Raw genomic sequence first — 13,662 nt, 5'->3', positions numbered from 1 at the left:
CCCATGATAAGAGAATCACCCTTGCGCACAACTGACTGACAGATCGGTAAAAGTGTGAAACTAAAATTTTTCTTGCTAAGCGCAATATGATTAGAAGAGTTTCTCCCGAGATTTCTTCATACATTTCCAGTGTTTGGACGAAAAAGTGATCAGTGAACCACTCGGCAGTTTTTCTTCCCTTCTGTTGGTTCTGTTTCAATTACCAAGCGGTGTATGTTCTCTCGTCGAGTCGCATGGTTCACGAAGGAACACAAAGAAGATACTCCGATATAGACAAGCTGCGGCGATGAGCGGGCATCGCTAAGTGTAACTCTTACCGATGATCTCTCATCGTTAGCTTGGGGCAACTGTGAATAATCGTTATTTTCATCAGTATTTAATGTGTTTTCGCTTTAAAAACGTGAACTACTTTTTAATTTAACTGTATTCATGACGTTGCAGGTTGTGTAGTCACAATAAAAAAAGAATTATGGTAATAAAATATTCTTACCGAATGCATCGCTTTCATTAGCGTCATCGAGCATCTTCTCTCTTGATTGCGCTCTCGTATCGAACCGGACAAGAGAATGAACAGCATTTCGAGGAGCGTTCCCGAGCATGTTGGTTCACGAGATGTTACATTCGCGAATGTATCACTTGCTGAGCATGGACCATTCAGTGGTTCGCGATAAAAATCCACACACTGTACATTTCTTCAAGAATCATACTAGAGGTGACTCCAATAATTCAATCTGGAATAATTCTAAATATTTCTATAGGAATATCTTTCAGGAATCATTTCAGAAAATTCTATCAGAGATTATCCAAAAGCTAATCCAGGAAAACCTTTAAAAAATTGGCACAAAAAAATCTTTTGAGAGTCCATCCAAAGATTACTGTAATTATTCCAGAAATGATTGCAGACATGGATTCCTTAAGATTTTTTCTAGGTAATTCTACAGAAATCCTTCCAGGAATTTGTTGAGAAAGCTTCTGGTATTTCCTAAGGAATTCCTCATAGGGTTTCTTCAGGAATTCCTCTCGGTTTTCCTCAAAGATTTTCTCCACACAGCAAATAATTTTGTAATATTTATCCAGACGTGTATTTAATTTCTGGCGATGTATCCGTTTTCGAGCGTAATTTCACTCGGTTGCATCGTTTTCCAACAATTTCCACACTCACCATGTACACCCTGGTTGGCACTGGAAAGTGTTAGTAAACCCATTCCAGCGGATAACTAGAAGCTGTATTATATTTATCATTCACCATTTCTCTCGGTGAAATAGCTGAGAGGTAAGGGATATGACTCACAATCAGCGGATCAGTATACAAATCCATGCCAATATTTGGCTTATATATGATTCACCTATCGTTCCGGTTCTAGCGATTGTTAGACCCGCTTTCAACCTGCGCAGCAAGCGTGGAAAGGATGTAATTTGTACATCCCTTTTACGACGCGACTGATGTGCAGCGAAAATGATGTGATATTATAAGATTTTTTTTTTTGCTGTGCAGGGATTCACCCGGGAATTCCTTCTGTGATTCTTTCAGGAACAACTCCAGGGATTATTAAAAAAACCTCCAAGGGTTCCCCGTGGAACAATTTTTAGAATTCTTTCAGGAATTCCTCCAGGAAATGTTTAGGGATTCCCTGTGGTATTCCCCTTGATATTGTTTCTTCAGAAATTCCTCCAGGGATTTCTTCAGGAACTGCTACAGGGATTCTTCAAGGAGTTTCTCCACGAGCTTTTCTTAGGATTCCTTCAGAATTTCTCCAAGAATTCCATCTGTGATTTCTTCAGGAATTCTTTCTGGGATTCCTTCAGGAATTCCTCCTGGAATTGTTTCAGGAATTCCTCCAAGGATTCCACCAGGAATGCCCCTGAAAATTTCTACAGGAATGTATGCCGGAATTCTTCAAAAAAAAAAACAGATTATTCCAAGTATTTTTCCAGAGATTCCTAAAGGAATTCTTTCAGAGATTCTATTAGGAATTCCTCCAAGAATTTCATCAGGAATTCTCCTAAGCATTCTTCCAGACATTTATCCAGGGATTCCTTCTTGAATTCTTGCAGAGATTCCTCCTGGAGTTCTTTCAGCGATTTCTTCAGGAATTCTTTCAATTATTTCTCAAGGAATTGCTTCAGGAAATCTTCTACAATTCCTCCAGGATTTTCCCAGGAGTTCTTCCAGGAATCCAGGAATTTCTCCAGAAAATCCGTCGGGGATTCCTTAAGAAATTCTTCCAGCGTTTTCTCTGGGAACACCTTCTGGATTTTTTCAGAGATCCCTCCAGGTGTTCTTCTAAATTTTCCACCAGGAATTGCTGCAGAGATTCCTCCAGGCATTCCCCTAAGAATACCTCTAGAAACTGCTTCAGGGATTTCTCCACGATTGTCTCTAAGGATTCCCCTAGGGATTCCTCCAGAAATTATTTCGAGGATTTGTCCAGCAATTCCACCAGGAATTTCTTAAGAGATTTGTTTCAGAAATTTCTTCAGGGATTTCTCCCATAATTCCTCTAGAGATTCCTCCAGGAATTCCTTCCAGGGATACCTTCATCAATTCCTACATGAATACCAACAGGAATTCCTCTAGGATTTCATCTATGATTTTTTTTTCAGGATCTCTCCAGGAATTACCCCATGATTTTTTTAGGAAATCCTCCAGAAATTCCTGGAGGAGATCCTTTAGAAATTATATCAGCAATTCCTCCACGAATTTCTCCGGGCAATCCTCTAGGGATTCCTTCAAAAATTCGTCCAGGAATTTCTTCAGCAATACCTTCAGGAATTTTTCAGAGATTCCTCCAGGCATTCCTTCAAAGATTCCTTTAGGAATTACTTCAAGAGTTTCTCAACGAATTTCTCAAGAAATTTTCTCAGGGATTCCTCCAGGAAATCATTCGAAGATTTTTCCAGGAAATCCACCAGGAATTCATCCAAGGATTCTTCCAGGAAATCCTCCTGATATTTATCAAGGAATTTCTTTAGAATTTTCTCCTGGGATTCCTCCCAGAATTTCTCTGGAGATTTCTCCAGGAATTCCTACAGGGATTGCATCCGCAATTCTTCTTGGGATTGCTCCAATAATTCATCCAGGAAATACTTCAGGAATTTGTCCAGAAGTTCCTCCAGGCATTCCTCGAGGATTCTCTCTAGATATTTTGCCAGGAATTGCTTCAAGGATTTCTACAGAAATTCCTTCAGAAATTTCTCTAGGATTTGCTCTATGAATTGCTCAAAAGTTTTCTTCAGAAATTTCTCTAGTGATTTCTCCCAGAATTCACCCAGGAGTTCCTCCAGCAGGGTGTCTACTACCTGGAAAAACCTGGAAAACCGGGAATCCTCAGGGAATTTTATTCAACAGGGAAAAACCTGGAATACTGAGGGAATTTCTGGAGCACTCAGGGAAATTTTACTCCGATAAAAAAAAAACATTGGGGGTTCATGGTAGTAAAAATACATATAGAAATTTCGCTACAAGGTTTTTTTCCAGAAATTCCGCCAGAATTTCTTTCTGGAACTTCTTTAAAAATACCTCCTGGAATGTCTTCTTATAGTTTGACGCTATTTTTCTTGGTATTCCTTTTTGATTTTTTTTCCGGGAAGGTATACTTCCGGATTCCTTCCAGGATTCCTGAATTCCAACCGATTTAACCTGGAGTTTTTCACTGGGATGCTATATCTTCACAGAGTTCCTCCAGTGTTTTCCTGAAGTAATCGTAGGATTTCCACCAGAATTTATCCCGAATACTCTATAAGAATATCTGTCGGGATAAATCGTGGAATTTCTTTCGGCACTCCTCACGGAAATTTTACCTGATTCCTTCCGGTGTTCTTCTTGGGACTACCCCAGAAGATCTTCACAAAATGTCTTTCAGAGTTGCTAAAGGAGTTATTCCTGGGGTTTCTACTAAAGTTCCTCCAAGGGTTTCTGAAGGAGTTTTCACGATAGTGCAAGAGTTCCTCAAAAGATTTCTTTCATTTGTTTCCTGTGATATCTTCAAACCATTGCCTTGGGCTTTCTCCGAGATGTTCATCCTAGTCTCCTTCAGGAATTTGTTAAAAGTTTTCGCGAGGTTTATTTTGAAGTTTTACCTGAGATTTTTCTCGGAGTATCTCCTGGAACTTCTCTCAGAAGATTCCTTCCGATGTTGGTCATGAGATGTCTCTCAGAATTTTTCTTAATTTACCCTGGATTTTCTCCTAAGATTTTTTTTTCCAGAGTGCCTTCTGGGATTTCCACAGGAGTTATTGCTGATATTTCTCATTGAATTCTTCTCTTGCATTCTTTCAGAGCCAGGCTGTTTCTTGTAGTTGTACCGGATTTCTTGCAGTGATCCACCTGAGAGTTTTTACAGATATTCTATGCATTATTCAAAATTCTTCCCGGAATCTTTACCAGAAAATGTCCCGAGATTCTGGATACTCCTTTAGGGATTTCTCCCAAAGTAATTGCAGGGATTCTTCTACGGGTTTTCCTCAGAATGTCTCCTGAGATAACTTACGAAATACCTTATAGGAAATTCATGGAGAAATATTCAAGGGAATTCAAATAAAATCTTGCGAAAAACTCCGCAAAGTGTTATTGAAAAAATCTCGACATGAACTTCAGGAAAAACCTGAGAAAAAAATGAGAAATCTCGAAATAGTTCTAGGTGATAGTAATCCCGAGAACAAATATTAAGGACATCCAAGGAGGAATTCTGAAAACTTCATGGATACCTGAAAGCAGCTGCGGACGAAGTTCCGCGAGGAAAACAAGAGGAATATCGGAGAACTATCGGGAAAGTTCAATAGTTTATAGATAGCTGTCCCGGAAAACCACTAAAACAGACATGGGCACTGGCTTCAGCCGGCGGCTGTACCGATTGAACGAAACTTTACACGGAGTGGCTACGGATAAGACGTGAAAAATTTCATCGCTCGGAGCGGGAATCGAACCCTCATCCACCCGGACTCTAACCGCATGGCTACTGTAACATCGCGGGTTTTGTCTTAATTCTGCTAAAGAAAACACGTCCAAGTGGTTTAGGTTGTAAAGAACAATGACCTCATTTATTTACATTTCGGTCACTTTGTACAATCAATCTCTCCATCCTCTGTCTCTTTCCTTATCTACAATAGAGAGTATATATCGTTTATATATTACACGATAAGTGTGCTCAGCTAGCCACTACAGTCCTCCATTCTTTGGAATAAACTTACACCCCAAATAAGTTTCAAAAATTAGGCTCACTTACAAAATCTGAATCGATTTCTTATCGCTTGCTTTAATAATCTTGTATGAAAATAATTAAATTCAGAACGAACGAAAACCATTCATAATCTTCTTATTCTTCTTATACGTTTTTTTTTTTTGCATTACGAGGATAAATTAACATTACCGTATTCGAAGAAATTACATAATGCCTTCTTACCTCTTCTTCTTCTAAATATGTAATATAATACTCTCTTCACGGAACCAAATATACACTGAACATTCAAAGTAATATGCTTAACACAAAACAAAGACACAAAACTGCAACGAAATACTATTGATAAAATTATCTGCTTAATACATATTCTATCCTTGGTGGGCTTCGAAGCACAGCAGTTGTATTTTGTTTCTCTCAGCGATATCCTCCGATCGTAGAAGCATAGCGTTGTTGTAGTCGTAGAAAAAAAAACGACTATTCGTCCCAAGTTCAACGGCTGCACAATTTGCCTAATTTGTCGTCGTCATGAACACTTGATAGCGTAAAAAGGTGGTTTCTCTTGTCTCTCCGAAACACATATGACGCAACAAAATGAAAAGAACAAAACAAAATATGGTGAGCAACAATATAGGAAACAATCACAAAAACCAAACGCAAAACGGCGACGTCGCATACAAAAGCGTTGGAGAAAATAAAAAAAAAAAAACAATATAAAACAGATGATTGGATCAGGAAAAGATAAGATAAGATAAGATTCCTGATCCGTTTTCCTGGACATTAAACAAAACTATTCACTGCTTTCAGCATCACCATATTACAATCACACCAAAGTACTGTGCCCATGCGCACGATCGCGACATAAAAAGTTGTAAAATCTTGAGCAGCTAAAAAAAAATACTACAGTAGACGTTCGATAAGTGCAACATGTTTACGTTTCAGTTACCGAAGGAATTTCGCTAACTGCAACGACTGACAGCCGTCAAACAGTTGTCAATTGCTGTTGGACGCAGCCAGAATGCACTCAAAAACATCACAATGCAATTCTAGTGCATCTGAAAAACATCGCAACTCTGTTGACGTTTTGTTTTTGATAGATAGCGGTGCGATAACTGCAAAATTGTTGCACTTAGCGGACTTGCAGTTAAAAAGCATTGCAGTTAAACCGTTTGCACTGAGCGAACGTCTACTGTATCCACTGGCTTCTTTCACAAACAAAATGATGAGCACCAAATGCTGGAAAAGGTGTGCTGCACCAAAAAAAATGGAAAGAGTAAAAAAACACTATAGCACGCGCTTATCATAAAACTGTCGAAAAATATGCCAAATTTCACTGTTGCAATGCAACTTCTACTAAAATCAACTTCACAAAATAACGCCAAAAGGGGCTTGCGGCGGCCATCGTGACTGCCAAAAAACTGCAACGGTCGTTTAGAATACACACTTGTGAAGTTGAAAAAAATACAATGAAGTCTACGTGCATTTCACAGTTCGTAAAAAATTACCGCCGAAAATCATGCTTTTAAATCAGTTATCACGGGTGCACAATGGTCGGAAAAAGATAAAGTTCGGCCAAAACTCTTTTTATGTGTTTAATCGAAGTTATAGGTTACCTAGATATGGTATAAAGTGTTTTTAGTGTTTAAAAAGGGGTATTCAAAAATTACGTAATTTCAATAATTTCAAAAACAGTGAAAATCAGTAAACTCCATATTTTTTGCGTTTTTTGTAAGAAAATCAATTCGGATTTAAATAAATGATCATCTTTCGATCAAATCCAATCAAGTTTGTTCAAAACGTGTGAAAAATGTGGAAAGATAAATTTTATTTCAGTAAAAAATGGAAAAATAACGTAAAATATATGAAAAAACATTACTTTTTTAAAAAGCTCTAATTTGAAAAACTGCAAATTTCTGCAAAATATTTAAACGTTTTTAGGCAGCTCTAAGCATGATGTTTAAGATGTACTATTCGAAATTGCGGCGACACGTGACGACACGAACCGTTTTTTAACTTAAAAATTCCCAAAATTTCTAAGGTACAATATATGAAAATTTGAAAAGTTTTGTGACATATTAATTTTGCACCATACGTGCATTCAAACAGTCCAATAACAAGCTTTCATATGCTGGATAACTTAAAACATTTATTCCATTCTCAAAATATTATTATTTTACTTTTTTCGAATAATTCATTTTTCAATTTTATGACTTAGGCCACTTTGGTAGTAAAAATGTCATTGAAATACAAAAGCTGGTATTCTTTTAATTAATAATCATAAAAGTACAGTACATTAACTTTGTTATAAGGTGAAATAAAGTTTAAAATTATCAATTTCGTTTTTTGGGAGTTTTGGCCGCCCCTTTGTATGGAGCCCGACCAATGTGGGGTGGCCAAAAATACGGGTGGCGGAAAAATACGCGAAACGTTAAGAACAATTTCTCCTCGTCGACACTGTAACATCGCGGGTTTTGTCTTAATTCTGCTAAAGAAAACACGTCCAAGTGGTTTAGGTTGTAAAGAACAATGACCTCATTTATTTACATTTCGGTCACTTTGTACAATCAATCTCTCCATCCTCTGTCTCTTTCCTTATCTACAATAGAGAGTATATATCGTTTATATATTACACGATAAGTGTGCTCAGCTAGCCACTACAGCTACGAGGTTCAACCAATGACATTCTTGAAGAAACTTTGAATAGTTTTGGATGGATCTTCAGGAGGAATCCAGCGAGAATCTCTAGAAGTATATCGGAAAACCTTTGCAAGAAATATCGGAACGTACTCAAACAGATATCTCGTGTGAAAGAATCCTGCGGAGAGCCAGGAAGAAACTTTGAAAGCAATTTCAGGAATTATGCTCAGAAATCTTGAAAGAATTTTTGAAGAGTAGGGGAATTTACGTATTTTCGGCAGTTTTGTTCTCTTCGTCATGGTTTTTTTTTAAACCTGTTGAACTCAGAGTTGGCATCAAATCCTTCCCAACCAAGCTGAATATGATCAAGTTTCAGGCAATTTGGCCGGCATAAATCCCTCATGACGAAGAGAACAAACCTGCCGATGATACCCTAAGTCACCCTTTATAATTTTTAGAAAATTTGGGTTGTTTTATAATTTATTTAAGTTTACCATTCAAAACTTTCAAAATTTCATCTGGAAAAACCTGGAAAACTCAGGGAATTTTATTTTGAGTTATGAGTAGACACCCTGTCCAGGTATATTTCCAGAATTTTTTCCAGGAATTTCTACGGAAATTCCTCCACAGATTCTGCAGAATTTCCTTCAGGCTTACCTGTAGGAATTTCTTCAGGCATTTGGCCAGGAATTCTTTCAGGGATTGCTCCAGGGAATTCCTCCAACGATTGCTTCAGGAATTCCTCAAGTGATTTCTTCAAAAATTCATTCAGGAGTTCCAGCAGAAAATTCTGAAATTCTTCAATCATCTTCTCCAGGGATGTACCCAAGAGCTGCGCCAGGATTACATGAAGATTTTTTTTTATTTACTTCAAGAATTTCTAGAGGAATTCTTCCAGCGAATTGCATTGGAATATATTTTTTAAAGTATGCATAAAGAAACCAGGAAATTATTCAGGGATTCTTTCAGGACATTCTCAATGATGCAAATGATCACCTCACTAGTGCTCATCACAACTCATCAACTGTATATTTATCGCGTGCGATTGAACTTTGCACTGATCAGCGATGACCAGCAGCAAAGAGTTGGCAAAACGAACATGATGTAAATCACAAACGATTTTGCACACATCTGACTGTGCCGCCACACGCTCGCCCGAACAGCCGAACCATACCGAATAGGTTGGTTTGCGAAGCTACGGCACGAACGCTCGACACGCACACAGAAGCAACATTCGCATATACCGATACCATACTAATAAAGCTTCCAGCCAACGATGCTTCGCGATAAGCTGTCGAAAAGCATCGAAAGCGATGAAAAGAGATGCTTGGCTAGAACGCAACGGCGAAAAGGAAGAGTCAACTATACTGATCAGTGTTGAGTCCGTTCGTGTGCTACTCGTATGGGAGGTTGATTGAATAAAGCGAGGATGGGTGAAAACGTATTCGTTGTCGAAAGCAAATCGCTTCATTTCGCGAATGTTTTCATCAAATAGCAAGCTTGGACATTCTCCAGCTACAGTGGCGTAGCCAGAAAATTGCTCTGGGAGGGGTTTTCGATGCTCAATAATAACTTTTTTTATTATTGACACTGACATTTCGTCAATATAATGTATTATATAATATATGTATATTATACATTGAATATGAGCCGTAGGTTTAAAATAGCGGCGCAGCCGGAAATTTTTTTTTCATCACAAAGCGTTTTATACTGGAAATTTGTTCCAGAAATTTTGGCTCTGAGGGGGGGGGGGTTTAACCCTAAAGCACAAATCTGAAGAACCGAACGTCGGTTTGAGCTGAAAAGTGGATCGATTGGTTACTCACCGGTGGTGACCAATCGATCATCTTTTCAGCGCAAACTGACATTCGGTTCTTCAGATTTGTGCTCTTGAAAATTCGAGCTGTGGTTTCGTCATATAGGGTCTGGGACCATTTGGGCAGGAGCACCTATTTTGGGCACTTGCTGCTATACTGCCGTGAATCGCAAGTCAGTCCCATCTGCAAAAAGTAGGCATTGTGAAAATGGACTCTGAAGTTTTCAAATTCGATTTCTATGTGAAACTTAAAAAAATCGCCATGAATTGAAAACTTCTGCGATCATCATGAAACTTTCACACATTGCTTCAAACGTGAAAACCTAACAGCGAAAAATATAAAACTGGCTAAAACAGTGTTAGGTTTTGTACTGGAGGGTACATTAGTTCGTAATGGGACTGACTTGCGATTACATTCCATTATAGGATAATTTGGCTTAGTGTTGTTTTTCAATTTTTCCGAACAAACTATATATTTTTATTCACGCAGCTGCAAGATCATCCGAAGGAGGATTGAAAACGGCCATTAACTCATTTTTGCCCAAAATGCAGATGGGACTGACTTGCGATTCACGGCAGTATAACTCAGTCAATTTCAAACCGATTAACTTGAATTTTTGCACATGGCTAGATACTGTGCGTATCTGATCGTGTCTCAAAAATCAAGTCAATCTGTTTGAAATTGACTGAGTTATAGCAGCAAGTGCCCAAAATAGGTGCTCCTGCCCAAATGGTCCCAGACCCTATTCACCTTAAAATTACACGGAAAACAAAATTTTCCATGAAAAAAAATTAATATTAAAATGTTTCAACAATAATCATAAAATCTGAAAATGTTTCCGTCTCAAAAAATCCGTACCCCAAAGAGGCTTCCAGGAAAAATATAAAAATGTGGGGATGTTCAAAAATAAAAATTAGAAAAATCAAAATCCGAAATTCACGGAATCGAGAATTAAAAAGAATCATCTTCCAAAACATGTTTAAATCGATTTTAGATGACGAAAAATGATATTTAGATCCAAATCAAAAATTTGGGTATTAGAGGGTTAAGCTAGGCGAACCACGGAAGTGCACGCTCAACGAGCCTGTCTGGGTCATATTCACCCTCATTCTTGTTTTCGATCGAATACACTTTCGAACGTAAATCGTTCGCATTCCCGTTTACGCCAGCAAAATCAAATGGACTACTGATTCGATCGAACCAAAACCGTTCGAACGTGGATAAGAATGAGGGTGATTGACTCCAACATCCTACTGGGGTTAAACATATAAGTACTTACATGCTAAAAGTGCTTTCAGCAGACATTTCTCCAGGGAATCCTTCAGGAATTCACCCAGGGATGACTCATTCCGTATTCTCTCCGGAATTTGTCCGGGAAATGCTTCCTGGTGTCTCCAGGAATTCCTTCTTAAATTCCTCCAGATATTTCTTTTTGAATAAATTCCAGGATTTTCCCCAAAAATCACATTATTTAAGAGCTTTTCGGAAATACCTGCAAGAAATTCGTCAAGTATTTCACCAGGCATTTTCTTCAGAAATTCTCACAGGGTATCTCAAGGTTTTCCTCCAGTGACGAGAATACCTTCAAAAAAAAAACTTTCACTGATCCTTCCGGGAATACTTCAATCATCATTTCTATCGGATTATGCTCTGAGAATATGCAATATATGAGTATATAAAACAATCTTCAGGGAGATTCCAGCAAGGATGTACTCGGAAACAATACAACTGCTGAAGGTGTATTTTCAGAGAAATAGAGATCCAGGACATCTCAAGCTTGATTCCAAGATTGATAATAAGCATAGACAAACTGAATGATTAATTACTGAAAGAACTACAGTCAGTCACAGAAGACATGGAAGTCATGTAGACATTTTAAAAAAATCTTCGAACGGGTTTCCCTTTATGCCCTTTTACCACGTTGATTTAAGTAGAACAGGCGAGCTCTTTCAACGAATTGTACAAAATACAACAGCGTGATCGCTGAGAGGTAAATAATGCTTTTAGAATATAATGTTAATATATTCAATTTCATAGTTTGTTACGTTTGTAAATTGTTGTGAACATTTTGTCAGTTAATTTTCTGTTTTGTACTGTGATTTGTTCATTTGCCCCTAAATTTTAATGTGCATTTGTAGCGCTCCAAACAGTTCAGGAGCGAACCAGCACAAAACACGCAAGCCGTCCCCTAACACGGACATCAAATTGTAGACGGTCTTGTGTTGTTGCCCAAATCAGGATGCCCCTTAGGATTAGTTTTCCTAGACAAAACCAAGCTATGAACACAGCAACAAATGCTGTGAACTAAAAGACATACAGCCAACTAGAATACAATTCCAGGATGACTGATGGACCCAAACCAATAAATGAAACCTCGTTATCCTGTGATCGGAAGATGTTATCCATCCGGATAACAGGGCACATTTATGTTATGTGTTGTGGTGTGTAAATTTGTGATGTTTCTTGTTTGTGCATTCATAAGGTTCTATGTGTTCGTGATATGTTAATACTTTGTAATAATTAATTTCTTTTATTTTTGCAACATGGCGCCCAACGTGGGGCCCTTGCATTTATAGGGTTCCATGTTGTGTTTTGAAACATTGGCGCCCAACTAAAAAACCCACGTTCATGTTATAGTTTATTGTTTTTTTGTTGATCCATCTGGTTTAGTTTAGGTAAACTTAGAGTAGATCAAATATAAGTGTCCGCAACAGTAAAGATAGATAAAGGCTAAGTGCTTGGTTGATGGCAGTTCTTTGGCCGTTGGTTAATGGCGTTAGATCATACCTTTTGCCAGGATTCGCTGGCGTTATTAGTTCTAAGTTAGCCTGGTGGCAATTAGTTTTAAGTTAGCCTGGTGGCAATTAGCTTTAGTTAGCCTGGTGGAAATTTTATTCGCGGAGTTATCTGGTAAGCGTTTGGCTTACGTAATATGATTAGTCTGGTGACAATTTCACGCTGAGGTCTGCTTAGCACCAAACAACATGATCTTCGCTGCCATCAACCGACCACTTGAAAGGATGGTAAATAGGAGTGTTTAAGAATTTTTCAAGAATCGCGATTTCGATTCTTGAAAAATTCTTCCGCTGTTGCTGGTGTTGTGTTACGTTTGTAATATAGTCGATACGTTGTAAAGTAGATTTAAGAATTTTCCATGAATTGCATTCTCCAATTCATGGAAAATTCTTCGATTGTTGCATGGAGTGTGTTACGTTTGTAAATTGTTGTGAACATTTTGTCAGTTTATTTTGTATGTTTTTCTAAGGTTTGTACATCTGTCCCTGAACTTTAATGTGCATTTGTAGTGCTCCAAACATTTTGGGAGTGATCCAGTACAAAACACGCAAGCCGTCCCCTAACACGGACATCAAATTGTAGACGGTCTTGTGTTGTTGCCCAAATCAGGATGCCCCCTTAGGATTAGAAATTCCTAGACCAAAAATAGCTATGAATGCAACAACAGATGCTGCGAACTAAACGGCGAACTGCCAAACAAAATACAATTCTAGGATGAGTGATGGACCAAGAATAATTATGAAACCTCGTCATCCTGGGTTCGGACTTATCTGTTTAGATAACTGGGCACAATTTATGTTATGTGTTGCATGTTTGTGTTTTGTGCATTTATAATGTTTCATTTTATTTTCTAGTTCCCCAACGTGGGGCCAATACGCAAAAGAAAATGCTGCATTTGTAAGGTTTCCATGTTTTCGTTACATTAGCGCCCAACGTGGGGCGTTGCGCATTTATAAGGTTCCAATGTTAATTTATTCGTTACATTGGCGCCCAACGTGGGGCCCTTGCATTTATAGGGTTCCATGTTGTGTTTTGAAACAAGTTTTGTGCTTAGTTATAAGAGCTAGTAGGTATAAATTTGCTAAGATTGCCGCCTCCCCCCCCCCCCTGACCTAGAAGATGGCTACGCCCTAGGTTTGCAGAAGCGAATAATAAAAAAAAACAAAACACGCGAGTATACCTACTCCAATTCGCCTTATCATGAGGTCATCAATATTGGTTTTGTAAAACACAGA

This window comes from Aedes albopictus, chromosome 2, assembly GCF_035046485.1.
Source record: "Aedes albopictus strain Foshan chromosome 2, AalbF5, whole genome shotgun sequence".
Lineage (NCBI taxonomy): Eukaryota > Metazoa > Arthropoda > Insecta > Diptera > Culicidae > Aedes > Aedes albopictus.
This window is presented reverse-complemented; position numbering follows the sequence as displayed.